Source organism: Dermochelys coriacea, chromosome 24, assembly GCF_009764565.3.
Source record: "Dermochelys coriacea isolate rDerCor1 chromosome 24, rDerCor1.pri.v4, whole genome shotgun sequence".
Lineage (NCBI taxonomy): Eukaryota > Metazoa > Chordata > Testudines > Dermochelyidae > Dermochelys > Dermochelys coriacea.
In genome coordinates, this window is record NC_050091.1 from 15,891,894 (window position 1) to 15,903,170 (window position 11,277).

An 11,277-nucleotide genomic window follows, 5' to 3' on the forward strand; every position below is an offset into this window, starting at 1 on the left:
ATAAGATATTCTCCGTCTTATTCTCGATCCCTTTTTAAATGATTCCTAACATCCCATTTGCTTTTTGACTGGCATTGCACACTATGTGGACGTCTGCAGAGAACTATCCACGATGATTCCAATATGTTTCTCCTTATCAGTTGTAGCTAAATTAACCCCCATCATATTGTATGTATAATCAGGGTTATTTTTCCCAATGTGCATTACTTTACATTAAATATCATTTGCAATTTGTTGCCCAATCACTTAGTTTTAGCACCTCAAGGTGTCTTCACTCTCAGTTTCACCCCACACCTGCACCTACTTCTTCTCCTCCCCTGCCCTGTCCCTCTCATTCTCTTCTCTTCATTTTTAGCTAATCCCCTCCTAACCAAACCCACCTCCATACCCCCAAGAAAATCATGGAATTAACATGCTGTTTGCTAACATCACATTTTCCCCTCCACTTGTGTGTTCAACCCCTTTCCTCTGCCCTGTGTCAGTCTTGTCTAGTGAGATCCGTGGTCCCAAAACTGTGGGTCGCACCCCCAAGGGGGGCATGGAGGAATGTTCAGGGGGGTGCAGCAGGACCCCGTCCACCCCTATGGGGGCAGGGAGGGAGCACTACCCAGCTCCACTCTGCCCCCAGGTCTGGTCCAGCCCCACCCCCAGCTCCCGGCCCTGAATACCAAATCCCAGTTTGCTGAGCTATTCTTAGATTTTCCAGCCCCGCCAGGAACCCTTCACGTCTCTGTCAGGATGCTGGTATTTTTTCCCTTTCTGTAGAAAAAGGTGGCTAGGGGATAAACAAACATACCCTGGAGGGCTGGTGTCAGAAATCCAGGCGTTCCCGAACTGTGTGTTGTTCCTGGCTCTCTCCCCACTGGGCAGGACCTTATCATCCATGGGATTGCCATTGAAATTCCCACACATCCCACATAGCTGCTTCTGATACTCCGGGCCCACACGGACAAACAAGCTACTGGCACCGTTAAACTGGATCTCCACGCTGCCCTTTGCTCTCACTGTTAGCATGTTCTTCAGTCTCAGGACCTTGGCAACAGTACCCAGATGTGCTGGTAAGCGAGTCTGTAGCCCATTAACCTGAGACATAAAGGCAAAATTAGTTTCCTACCCAGTCACTTTGCCTTCTCTAAGCAGGTACCTACTGCTGCATCAGCTAAGCATCAGGGTTTTATCAGTCTTCATCCAGCACATGGAGATAGTATATAAAGTTCTGTTTGACAGATCTCTGGGCTGGCACCAAACTCCATCCACATTCAGAGTCTTGTAACAATGACACCGCTAGGAAATACAAAGTAACTGGATCCTGGGTGGCACTGTATTTGTGCCACAAAATGGCCCATCAGCCAATGCAGACAGTCTCAAGAGAATCACCCCAGTGCAGGGGGGATTTTACAGTGATGAAGGATCATTACCCCAGCCCTTATCCCACCTTCCCTGGGCCTTGCTCTGACCTCAGGTGGACTGATTTTACACCAGAGTAAGTGCACTGACTGTAACAGGGTTACTAAGGACAGGATCAGGCCCTCTGTTCCTTATTACAACCAAAGATGATTGTGACACTACACCTCATATTCTTCAGAGAAATATTGTTATAATATGATTATAGCATATCTAAGATGTATTGTATGCAAGATGGGTCTTGTGAGATATCATTGGAAAGGTTATGATTTACTGAATATGATTATCTTACTTGTATGCATGTATCATTTTTGTATCTAGAGTTAGGATTATGGACCATAAATCCGTACTACAAAAGTGATTGCACATGGGGAACACCCACCAGACAAAATGCAGTCAGCCTGGCTGGTTAGCTGGAATCAAATCAATTGACCATTAGGGGGAACAATATGTCTTTGAAGATGTTAATCTCCCTCTTTCCTGGGATGTTACAAACGGCCTTTGACTCATGGCTGCTTTGACACTGCAGGGTCATGTGATCATGTCAGCAGGTACTGGACTCCTCCATAGAATACCAGTATTTTCCCACTGGGGTGTGAGGTGTGGGGGTGGGAATCACACTGAAAGACAAAGGATTTCCACCATATGTAAGTCCTATTTAAGGCAGGGGAGGTGGGGAGATCATCAGCTTTCCTTCTTCACTGGATTTCTGCCCAGGATGACTGCTGTGAACATCTAAGAAACAAAGACAAAGGCCGGGGGCGGGGGGGGGGGGGACGGAGAGGACTGAGCCCTGACTGGGAAGGTGTCTGGCCTTTGAAAGAAATACCTGGAGTTTTAAGCTGCAAGCAAGAGCAGCTTGCTTGCAAGAACCTCTCCAATCTGTCTAAACCAATAACATCTAGGATGAGAAACTACAACTTGTAACCAGTTTTTTTAGTATCTTAAGCTTATATTGTGTTTTTTTTTATTTGCTTGGTAATCTGCTTTGATCTGTTTGCTATCCCTTAGAATCACTTAAAATCTATATTTTGTAGTTAATAAACTTGGTTTTGTTTACTCTCAAACCAGTTTGTGGAATTCATAACTAGGGGCGGGAGGGCAGGGGGGAAGCTGTGCATATCTTCCTCCACATTGAGGGAAGGAGCACATTTCATGAGTTTATACTGCACAGTTCTCTGAGTGCTGGGAAACTCTCTGGCTGAAGCCTTCCCATGCAGTGCTGATTTCAGTGTCTGTGCCTTTCTGCAGCTGGGTGTGTTCCTACCTGTGTGTATGCTGGAGGAGGCTTGAGGGCCTGGCTTAGCAGGACACTATCAGGAAGCCCAGGCTGGCCAAAGAGGCGAGCTCAGTGGTACCCCAGTATATCAGGTAGCATCCCGGAGTGGGGGGGATGTAACCCGTCAAAGGATGATCAAGGTTTTGAAGTCACCAATCATTTAGAATTCCTCCGTTTTGGGGTACTGAATGTGATACCTCACAAGGCCTGACCTTAAGACAATGCTGAGTACCTCCCCTTGGATAATGAGGCTCCTTCTGATGCCTCAGGTGGAATATCCAAACACTGATCCATCCCCAATCACTACACCCTTGAAAATATTGATGGGACCAGAAGTAAAATCCCACACAACAAGAAACAGATATTGCCTGACTCCTGAAACAACTGGAAACAGAAATCTAGGAGAAAAGTCTCTCTCTGTATTTTAGACTCAGAAGAATCCTTCTGCCTCTAAAACACCAATGGTGAAACCACTAGACACAATATTTATTATTATTATTATTTTATTATACAGGTCAACTCACATGAACAGCTTTGCCTCTCTCTAGGACAATATTAGCATTAAAATTGCCAGTGCTGAGCCAAATTTCCACTCGGTAAACGAAAGACACCCGGGGATTCCGGAAATGCCTGTTTGCTGTCACCACGCGGAAAGACAAGTCCAAGGAGGAGTTGCAGGTGTGGGAGACCTCATAGTCACATATGCCTTGGAAATGTGCCACAGCCCCATCAAATGTAAAGTAGTGAGGATCCCCTGTTACAACACAGGTAGTCAAGAGACTCTGGCATCCCAGCTTGCCGTTCTTCACAGTACACTGCTGGCCTGGGTAGCATTTAGCTCGGAAGCAATGGAAAAGGTCTCTGGAGTCACAGCTACATCTTTGGGTACAACCAGAGAACCAGACGTGGTCTCCAACCTGGGATGGAGATACAGAAGAAATAAATTATCCTCATCATCAGCATCATCACCAACACAACCTCTTAACCAAATCCCAGAGGAAATCTCAGAACCAAGACAGGCCAAAATGTACTAGAGCTCTTTGTGTTTGGTCAGCTCCTCTTGCTTTCTAGCAAAGCAGAGAGATAACTAACAGAGAGAAAAGAAAGTGTTCAAAGAGACATGGACCAAGATTAGAACTGGCTGAAATTTTCCATTTGAAAAATTTTTATTTTTATTTTTTTACATAACAGGGCTTTTTCATAACAACAAACATTTCTGGGGAAATGTCCAGTTTTGATAAAAAAAACTTCAGATTTTCATGAGAAAAAAACCAGTGAACATAATCTGGTTTCCAGCAACTGAAAAACAAATGATTTTGGCCAGCAATTGAGCCTATTTGGTTTTACACCAAAACTTTTCAATATTTAGCCAAAATTTGACTTTAAGCTGAAAACATCAAAACTGTTGAAGAAAAATTTTGAAGATGAAAACATTTATGTTTCACTGAAACTTTTAATTGGAAAACAGAACATTTCCTGATGAGCGCATGTGTGGGCACATGGAAAAGCAGGTCCTTTACTCTCTGAAAAAAAGAAATTAGATTTTCTTCCATATGTTCAAATGCACCCAAATTCCCCGTGTTGTCTATTCAGAGTGTGAACTATCAACTCACCTTGTAGTAGTATCCGTTGTGCGCACAGCCGCAGTGCTCTGGCAGGACACACTCATCCCCACTCCACAGGTATCCATCATTACAAAAACACCCTTCAGAGCACGTGTGGCCACAGTACTTCTGAAGCCAGGATCCAGCACACAGGTCCTGGTAGTGAGTCTCACAGAGCTCATAGTGACTGTGGGGTGGGCACGAAATGGCTATAAAAGAGGGAATTGGAAGTTCCTGGGGTCACTATCGGCACATCGCTGGAATTATCCAAATAAAACTCAGGATTGAAAACGCAAACAGAGATTTCACAAAAAGAAAAGGAGTACTTGTGGCACCTTAGAGACTAACAAATTTATTAGAGCATAAGCTTTCGTGAGCTACAGCTCACTTGAAGTGAGCTGTAGCTCACGAAAGCTTATGCTCTAATAAATTTGTTAGTCTCTAAGGTGCCACAAGTACTCCTTTTCTTTTTGCGAATACAGACTAACACGGCTGCTACTCTGAAACCAGAGATTTCACAGTAGCAATCCCATTGCTTTTCACTTGGCTACAGATGCCTTACTTTTTAAGACAGTGATTTTCAAGACGGCTTCAAAGAGTTCAATTTCAGTGGCATTTGAACCTCAACTCCCTTAGTTCTTTTGAAATTCCCACTTTAAAGGTGGGTTTCAGAGGTTAGAAGGCTTTTCTGTGCAGTCTAAAGGGGAGAGCAGCCCACACCCCATCGACAAAGAAACCCAGAACTGCAAGATGGGAAGAACTGAAATTGCCCAGGAGGGTGAGTCCGTGCTCTGTAGTCACAGGAGATTGATCCTGTGCTTCCATGTACATGACTCTAATAGAAGCTCCTGGTGTAAGTCCAGAGGAAGAAGAAATATGAGAGATGAGTCCTCCCTACCACTGTGTATGAGGGTGGATGATTGGCAAACAATCCTGAATGCAATGAAACATACATACAGTATTTATTGTATAAGGGTTGGATTGAGAACTTCCTCTTCAGATACAGTCTGTAGCATTATGCACAAGAGGCTGAATGGCGGTTGCATGGGCAACCTTAGTACTGGCATTTCCAAACCATGCACCGCTTGGCTTTGCAACCTGAATGTTGTTTGAATGTAGTTTTGTGTGTGTGTGTTGTATATTAGGATGTTGTTGTAGTAAGATGAGGTCCTGAAACATAAGTCCTTGTATCCAGGGCCCGGTATGAGGCCTAAGGCCAGAGCTAAAGTAATGGTAAAGACTTTGCTGATATAAAACAAAGTTAAGCTGTGAGCAAAAGGCAGAGTCAGAGTTTGATTTGTCTGTCTGAGCTTGCAAAAATACACTTGTTTAGTTGCATGGAAATTGTGGTCACTTACCACAGAAAGACTCGCTCCTCCAAGGTGAGATGGTGACATTTGCTCTCTGACAGGCGGCTGCGTATGTCTGAATGGACTGGCACAGGACACTGCTCTCCCCTCCTGACACACACAGGTCAAAGATGCAATCAGACAAATAGGGGCCTGGATCAATCTGGGAGTGGCAAGAGGCGAACGGCCCGTTGGGATCCTGGATCACCCAGCACCGGGATTTGGATTGCACCAGACTTTCCTCCTCTTCACACCCAGGGCAGGAATCAGAGCAGCCGTCGTCACAGCCAGGAACATCCTCCGACTTCCAGTCTGCAGCGAAGTGGAAGGCGTCCTTCCCTAAGGAGCCGTTACGTGTCACAAAGTCATCCTCAGCCATGGCATTGAAGTTCCCGCACAGCCCACAGGTCTGGCCTTGGTACTCAGGAGACAGGGTGACAAAGAGGCTGTGGGCCAGGTCGTAGCTCACACTCAGCCCAAACTCTGTTTTCACTACCGTGTACTGTCCAGCCTGATAAATGATGATTTCGCCTGCATTGACACTCACTGGGAGGGTTGCAGTGACCCCATCAATCTGATTGAGAGAAATAGCAGCAAAGAGATTATTCCTGGGAATGAATCCTGCAGACAGTTCAAGGCCACATTCAGATGAGGGAAGGCTTACAGGTGGTTGAGGAAATGAGGGAAAACAAAAAATAACAATGGTCTGTTTGAATGGCTTGATACTAACCTTCTATTTTTATTGTTCCAGAACAAGGCAGTGGAGGGTAGATGACAATAAATACTTCTGCACTGACTGGGATAGGGGAAAGTAATTGAATAGTTGAGCTAGCAACGTCTATCACTAACTTATCTGGTTTCCCAGAGAGCACTAGCCCCATGGAATTACCTTGACTGTCCCGTGCTGCCCTCTCTGCAGACGGATCTCAGTCTTGTTCACAAGGACAAACACCTCCGAGGTCACAGCCCCAGGAACATGGGGCAGGTTTCCATTCTTCACTTCCACTCTGAAGAAGGGTAAGGACTTTGATGCCCCACACAGTTCAGCAAAGACATATTTGCAGGTGCCCTGGAAATCGTATCGCTTCCCATCAAACGTAGTGTAATGGGGCAGACCAGAAGCCCAGCAGATGCCGTTGGTTCGCTCGTGGCACCCATAAACCCCCTTTCGAGTGCCACAGAATTCCCCAGGGGCACAGGCTGAGGAGCGGGAGCACTGGACAGTGCGGGAGGAGCCGTCACATCTGCACAATCTCTGGCAATTTTCTCCTTCCCAGAAGCTTTCCCCTGCCAGGTGGTATCTGCCATTGTGGGTGCAGCCGCACTGCTCTGGAGGCACACAGTCAGTGCCACTCAGCACAAAGCCAGGGTCACACTGGCACCCTTCTTCACACGCAGTCCGGCAGCGGGAGGGCACAGCTGGGTGGGCACAAGAGGCTGGGCAGGAAGGTCCACAAAGCTCATAGTGACTGTTGCGGGGGCAAGTTAATTCTGAAAGGGAGATTAAGAACTGTGGTTAGAAATACAGAAGGAATGCTGCAGGGAATCCTCCCAGGCAGGAAACATCATAAAAGAAATAAAAATGAGGTAGGAAAGAGCCAAAAATTCCTTTGTAATGTGTATTTCTTGATAGATATTCAGGTTTTGTATTCTGTTACAAAATCGTGTTTTCCATAATTAATATACTTACTAAGTGATACAAGTGTGTTATTACACCTCTGTGGCTAGCACTGTTGGCTGGACCATAGGTTTCACAGAAAGTCCAGCGCCGTCACATTGGCAGAAAATCCCTGAGAACCCTGCAGTGCAGTATTTATAGGGAATGCTATTCTATTAAAGTTGTTGAAAATAAAGCCCCTTCTGCCTAAATCTGGTCGCTGTTCAGGAGACACTTAAAAATCCCTTGGCATTTTCAAAAAGAGTAGCAGTGTGCTGGCTAAAATTTTCTCATTCAATAAAAATTATTTCTAATGTCTGAGGCTGTGTACATACCATTCCTGGGAGAACAATATTTGCTGCATTTCTCTATATAGTTAATGCACAGTGAATATCTATCCCATTGCTTTCTGGGGTGCTTGGGACACCATAATTGGAATTGAGGAAACCAAACTCTGCTCTACATCTGGAATGTCAATATACTCTATTACAGCTAACCAGAAAAGAAGATTTTAACTGCCCATTATAGTCTAAGTGCTATCATTAGTCACAGAAGGTAAAAAAAGAGACAGAGAAGTTCTTATCCTCTGGTGCTGTTCATATTGTATGATCATTTACACCCATATGATCTGAGAGTTAAAGGGCTTTAAAATGTTATCCCATCACAAAAAGAGTGTTGACTCCCCAACATACACAAAGGCTGCACAAGGTGCAAATCAATGGAGAATCTACTCAATGTTCCCACGCCCGGTGGTTGAGTGATTTAAAAGAATGTGAGAAATTTGTGGGTTACCATTAACGAAGGCTCTCCTGAAATCAGTGGCTTACCACACCCAGCCAGCTGTCTCCATGGTTGTATGGCAATGCTGTGACTTTGGCAATGCACAGCATAACTCCGAAGCGCATTGCAGAGCGTTTTGTGGCTGCCTTTGGTGGCACAGAGATCATGCACACAGCTCTCCAGGAACATCTGAGCATTAGTAAGGTTGCTACAACGTTTGAAAGGTCCTTCCATGTCTGTTATGATCCCACAGTAGCTCTGAACTCTGTACTTGTTTTTAGCTCCTTTGTTGCATACAGTTTGTGGACCAACAGCTGTGCAATGGAAAGGGGAATCGACATCCTTCCAGCTATTCACAAAAGAGTCAAGGTCCGGAGCCACAGATCCATTGGGCATCCTGAAATCATCGCTTTGGTTCCCATTGAAGTCTCCTCCGAGCCCGCAGACCAGCCCAGAGTAAATCTCAGGTATAGTGATCGTCACATAGTGAGACCAGTCATAGGATACAGAGAGGCCAAATTCTGTCTGGATTATGACAGATGAGCCACTGTAATAGGCATAGAGTTTACCTGATGCTAGGACAAGGGGCAGATTGACCAGGGATCCGTTCACCTAAGGGGAAGAATTCAGCATGACCAGGAAAGGTTCTGAAGAATCAGCATCATGTTTGCAAATAAAAATCTCCTTTCTTAGACCCTTCTAGCATCAGCTTTATCCTCTTTTGCTTCAAAATGTGTTGGTGTATGCCGGTGTGATGTATGTACAACTCTCAACCTATTCCTATGGTGTTCTACCAACCCCTCTCTTCTTTGCTTCTGCAGTCCCCTTCCATCCCCTCTCACCTTTTAAAAACAAGGTCTCTGCCCACCCTGAATACCAGTCCCTGCACATTGGTACCACATGCCAGGGTGCACCATTCATTGCAGAGTTTGATTTTAGGCTGCTGGAGAGACACGAGAAGCCCCTTTGCAATGCATGTTCTTTGTACAGGGAAGAACATTCCGAGCTTCTCTGTTCTGTGGCTTGATTTTCAGGGATGCTAAGCACCTCCAGCTCCCATGGAAGCTGACAGCAGCTACAAGTGCTCCGTCCCTCTGAAAATCCAACCATTGGTTCCTAAGGTCAGCTGATTGCATCAGTGCTGGTAGAGGGGCAGGGGAAAGTACGGGGAGATACACTGACTTGGGGAAGAGTGCCCCAGCTGATGAGGTGAAAGGCAGACGACCTGCCTTCACATCCCTATCCTTCCTAGCATTGGAAGTGTCATACTCACCTACAGAGAAAGAGAGAGAGAGAGAAGCAACATCCCCATGGGGGACAGGGAAATGGGTGGGAAAAGATGGGCGATGATGCAGGACACTACAGGGGTAACACTTAACATTTTCAGGGTCCCTCCCTAATTGCTGAGTCCCCCTCTCATAATCAAGAGCAGTTGAAAAAAAATTAAATTCAAGCTCTCACCTGCACTTGGCCATACTGTCCCACTGCTACAGCAATATGCTCCCTGTAGACATCCAGCTCCACCAGGCGTGTCCAGGACACCGTGATGGAGCCCCTGTGCTCATTTTCCACTTTGACAGTGAAGTCAGGGAGATTCCCAGGGGGGCCACAGTACTTGCTCAGAGTGTATTTGCAGGTTCCTTTAGAGTCAAAAGCAAGTCCATCAAAAATGTGATAGTGGGGGTGTCCAAACACCCATAGGGTACCAAATTTTACAGGATAGCAGCCTCGGATGCCATTCACAACTTTACATATCTCCAGAGCCTCACAGGCATGATCCTGGCAATGCATGGGCTGGGCAGGCTGCCAGCAGCTGCATTTCCTACGGCAGGTGTCTGTCAGGATCACCTCCTCTCCCAGCTGGTGATACTGACCATTCAACATGCAGCCACACCGACTCACAGGCACACAGTGTCCAGCGTCCAGAGCGTACCCTTCCCTACAGAAGCATCCTGCCACGCAGGGCTTTGTGCATTGGATGGATGAATTCAGGCTGATGCAAGAGGCAGCGCAGGGAGGGCCACAGAAGTCAAAATAGGTGTTGGCTGGGCAGGTGACACCTAGGGAAGAAAAGGGATGAAGAGTCACCTGTACATACCGGTGCTGAGAGTGTTTTACAAACAAGTTACAAATTTTCCACAAACACTAAGATTCTTTTCACTATTGAGTATCCAAGAGGAGCTTCTTTGATGATTTCTTCAATGGCGTAACTTCTCAATCCACCTTGAGGGCTCTATGAACTTAGAGGAAAACAAAAGACCCCTTGTTGCTTACCACAGCGCAGCCGTTGCCTCCACTGTGCTACTTTCACACCGTGAAAAGCACACATCTCATCATAGGATTCGACCGCAGCACACAGCATGTGATTGCCCAGTCCGTACTGGCAGAGGTCATAGACACAGGATTCATAGTAAGGGGCTGGGCTCTCGTGCCAGTGACACTCAGAAAAAGGCCCGGAGCGATTCGTTAGGATCCCACACAGCTGCTGGAACTCATTCAATTTTGTACATGCCTCTGTGTTGCCAGTGTCATTCTTACACCTGAAAGTGTCATGCGAATACCAGTTCCAGGGTTATTTCTTTTACCAGAAGCATCTTTTTAAAGAGTCAGAACATGTGTCTATGTACAGACCAATTTCTGACATGGCTCAAGGCTTATTACAGAAATTCTTCCTTCCCCACTCTCATAAAAGCATAGACTGTCAGGGTTGGAAGAGACCTCAGGAGGTATCTAGTCCAACCCCCTGCTCAAAGCAGGACCAACCTCAACTAAATCATCCCAGCCAGGGTTTTGTCAAACCAGGGCTTAAAAACCTCAAAGGAAGGAGATTCCACCACCTCCCTAGGTAACCCATTCCAGTGCTTCACCACCCTCCTAGTGAAATAGTGTTTCCTGATATCCAACCTAGACCTCCCCCACTGCAACTTGAGACCATTGCTTCTTGTTCTGTCATCTACCGCCACTGAGAACAGCCGAGCTCCATCTTCTTTGGAGCCCCCCTTCAGGCAGCTGAAGGCTGCTATCAAATCCCCCCTTTGCTGGGAGAGCTCTTGGCCAGTGCTGGAGCTGCGACTACACAGCCATGTTAAAGCACTGCCATGGCAGCACTGTAACATTGGTAGTGAAGACACACCCTTACAGTCACTGCTTCCCGGGACAGAGTCCCTCCCCAGTAAGTATGGCTGACACTCATTGTTCCTGGAT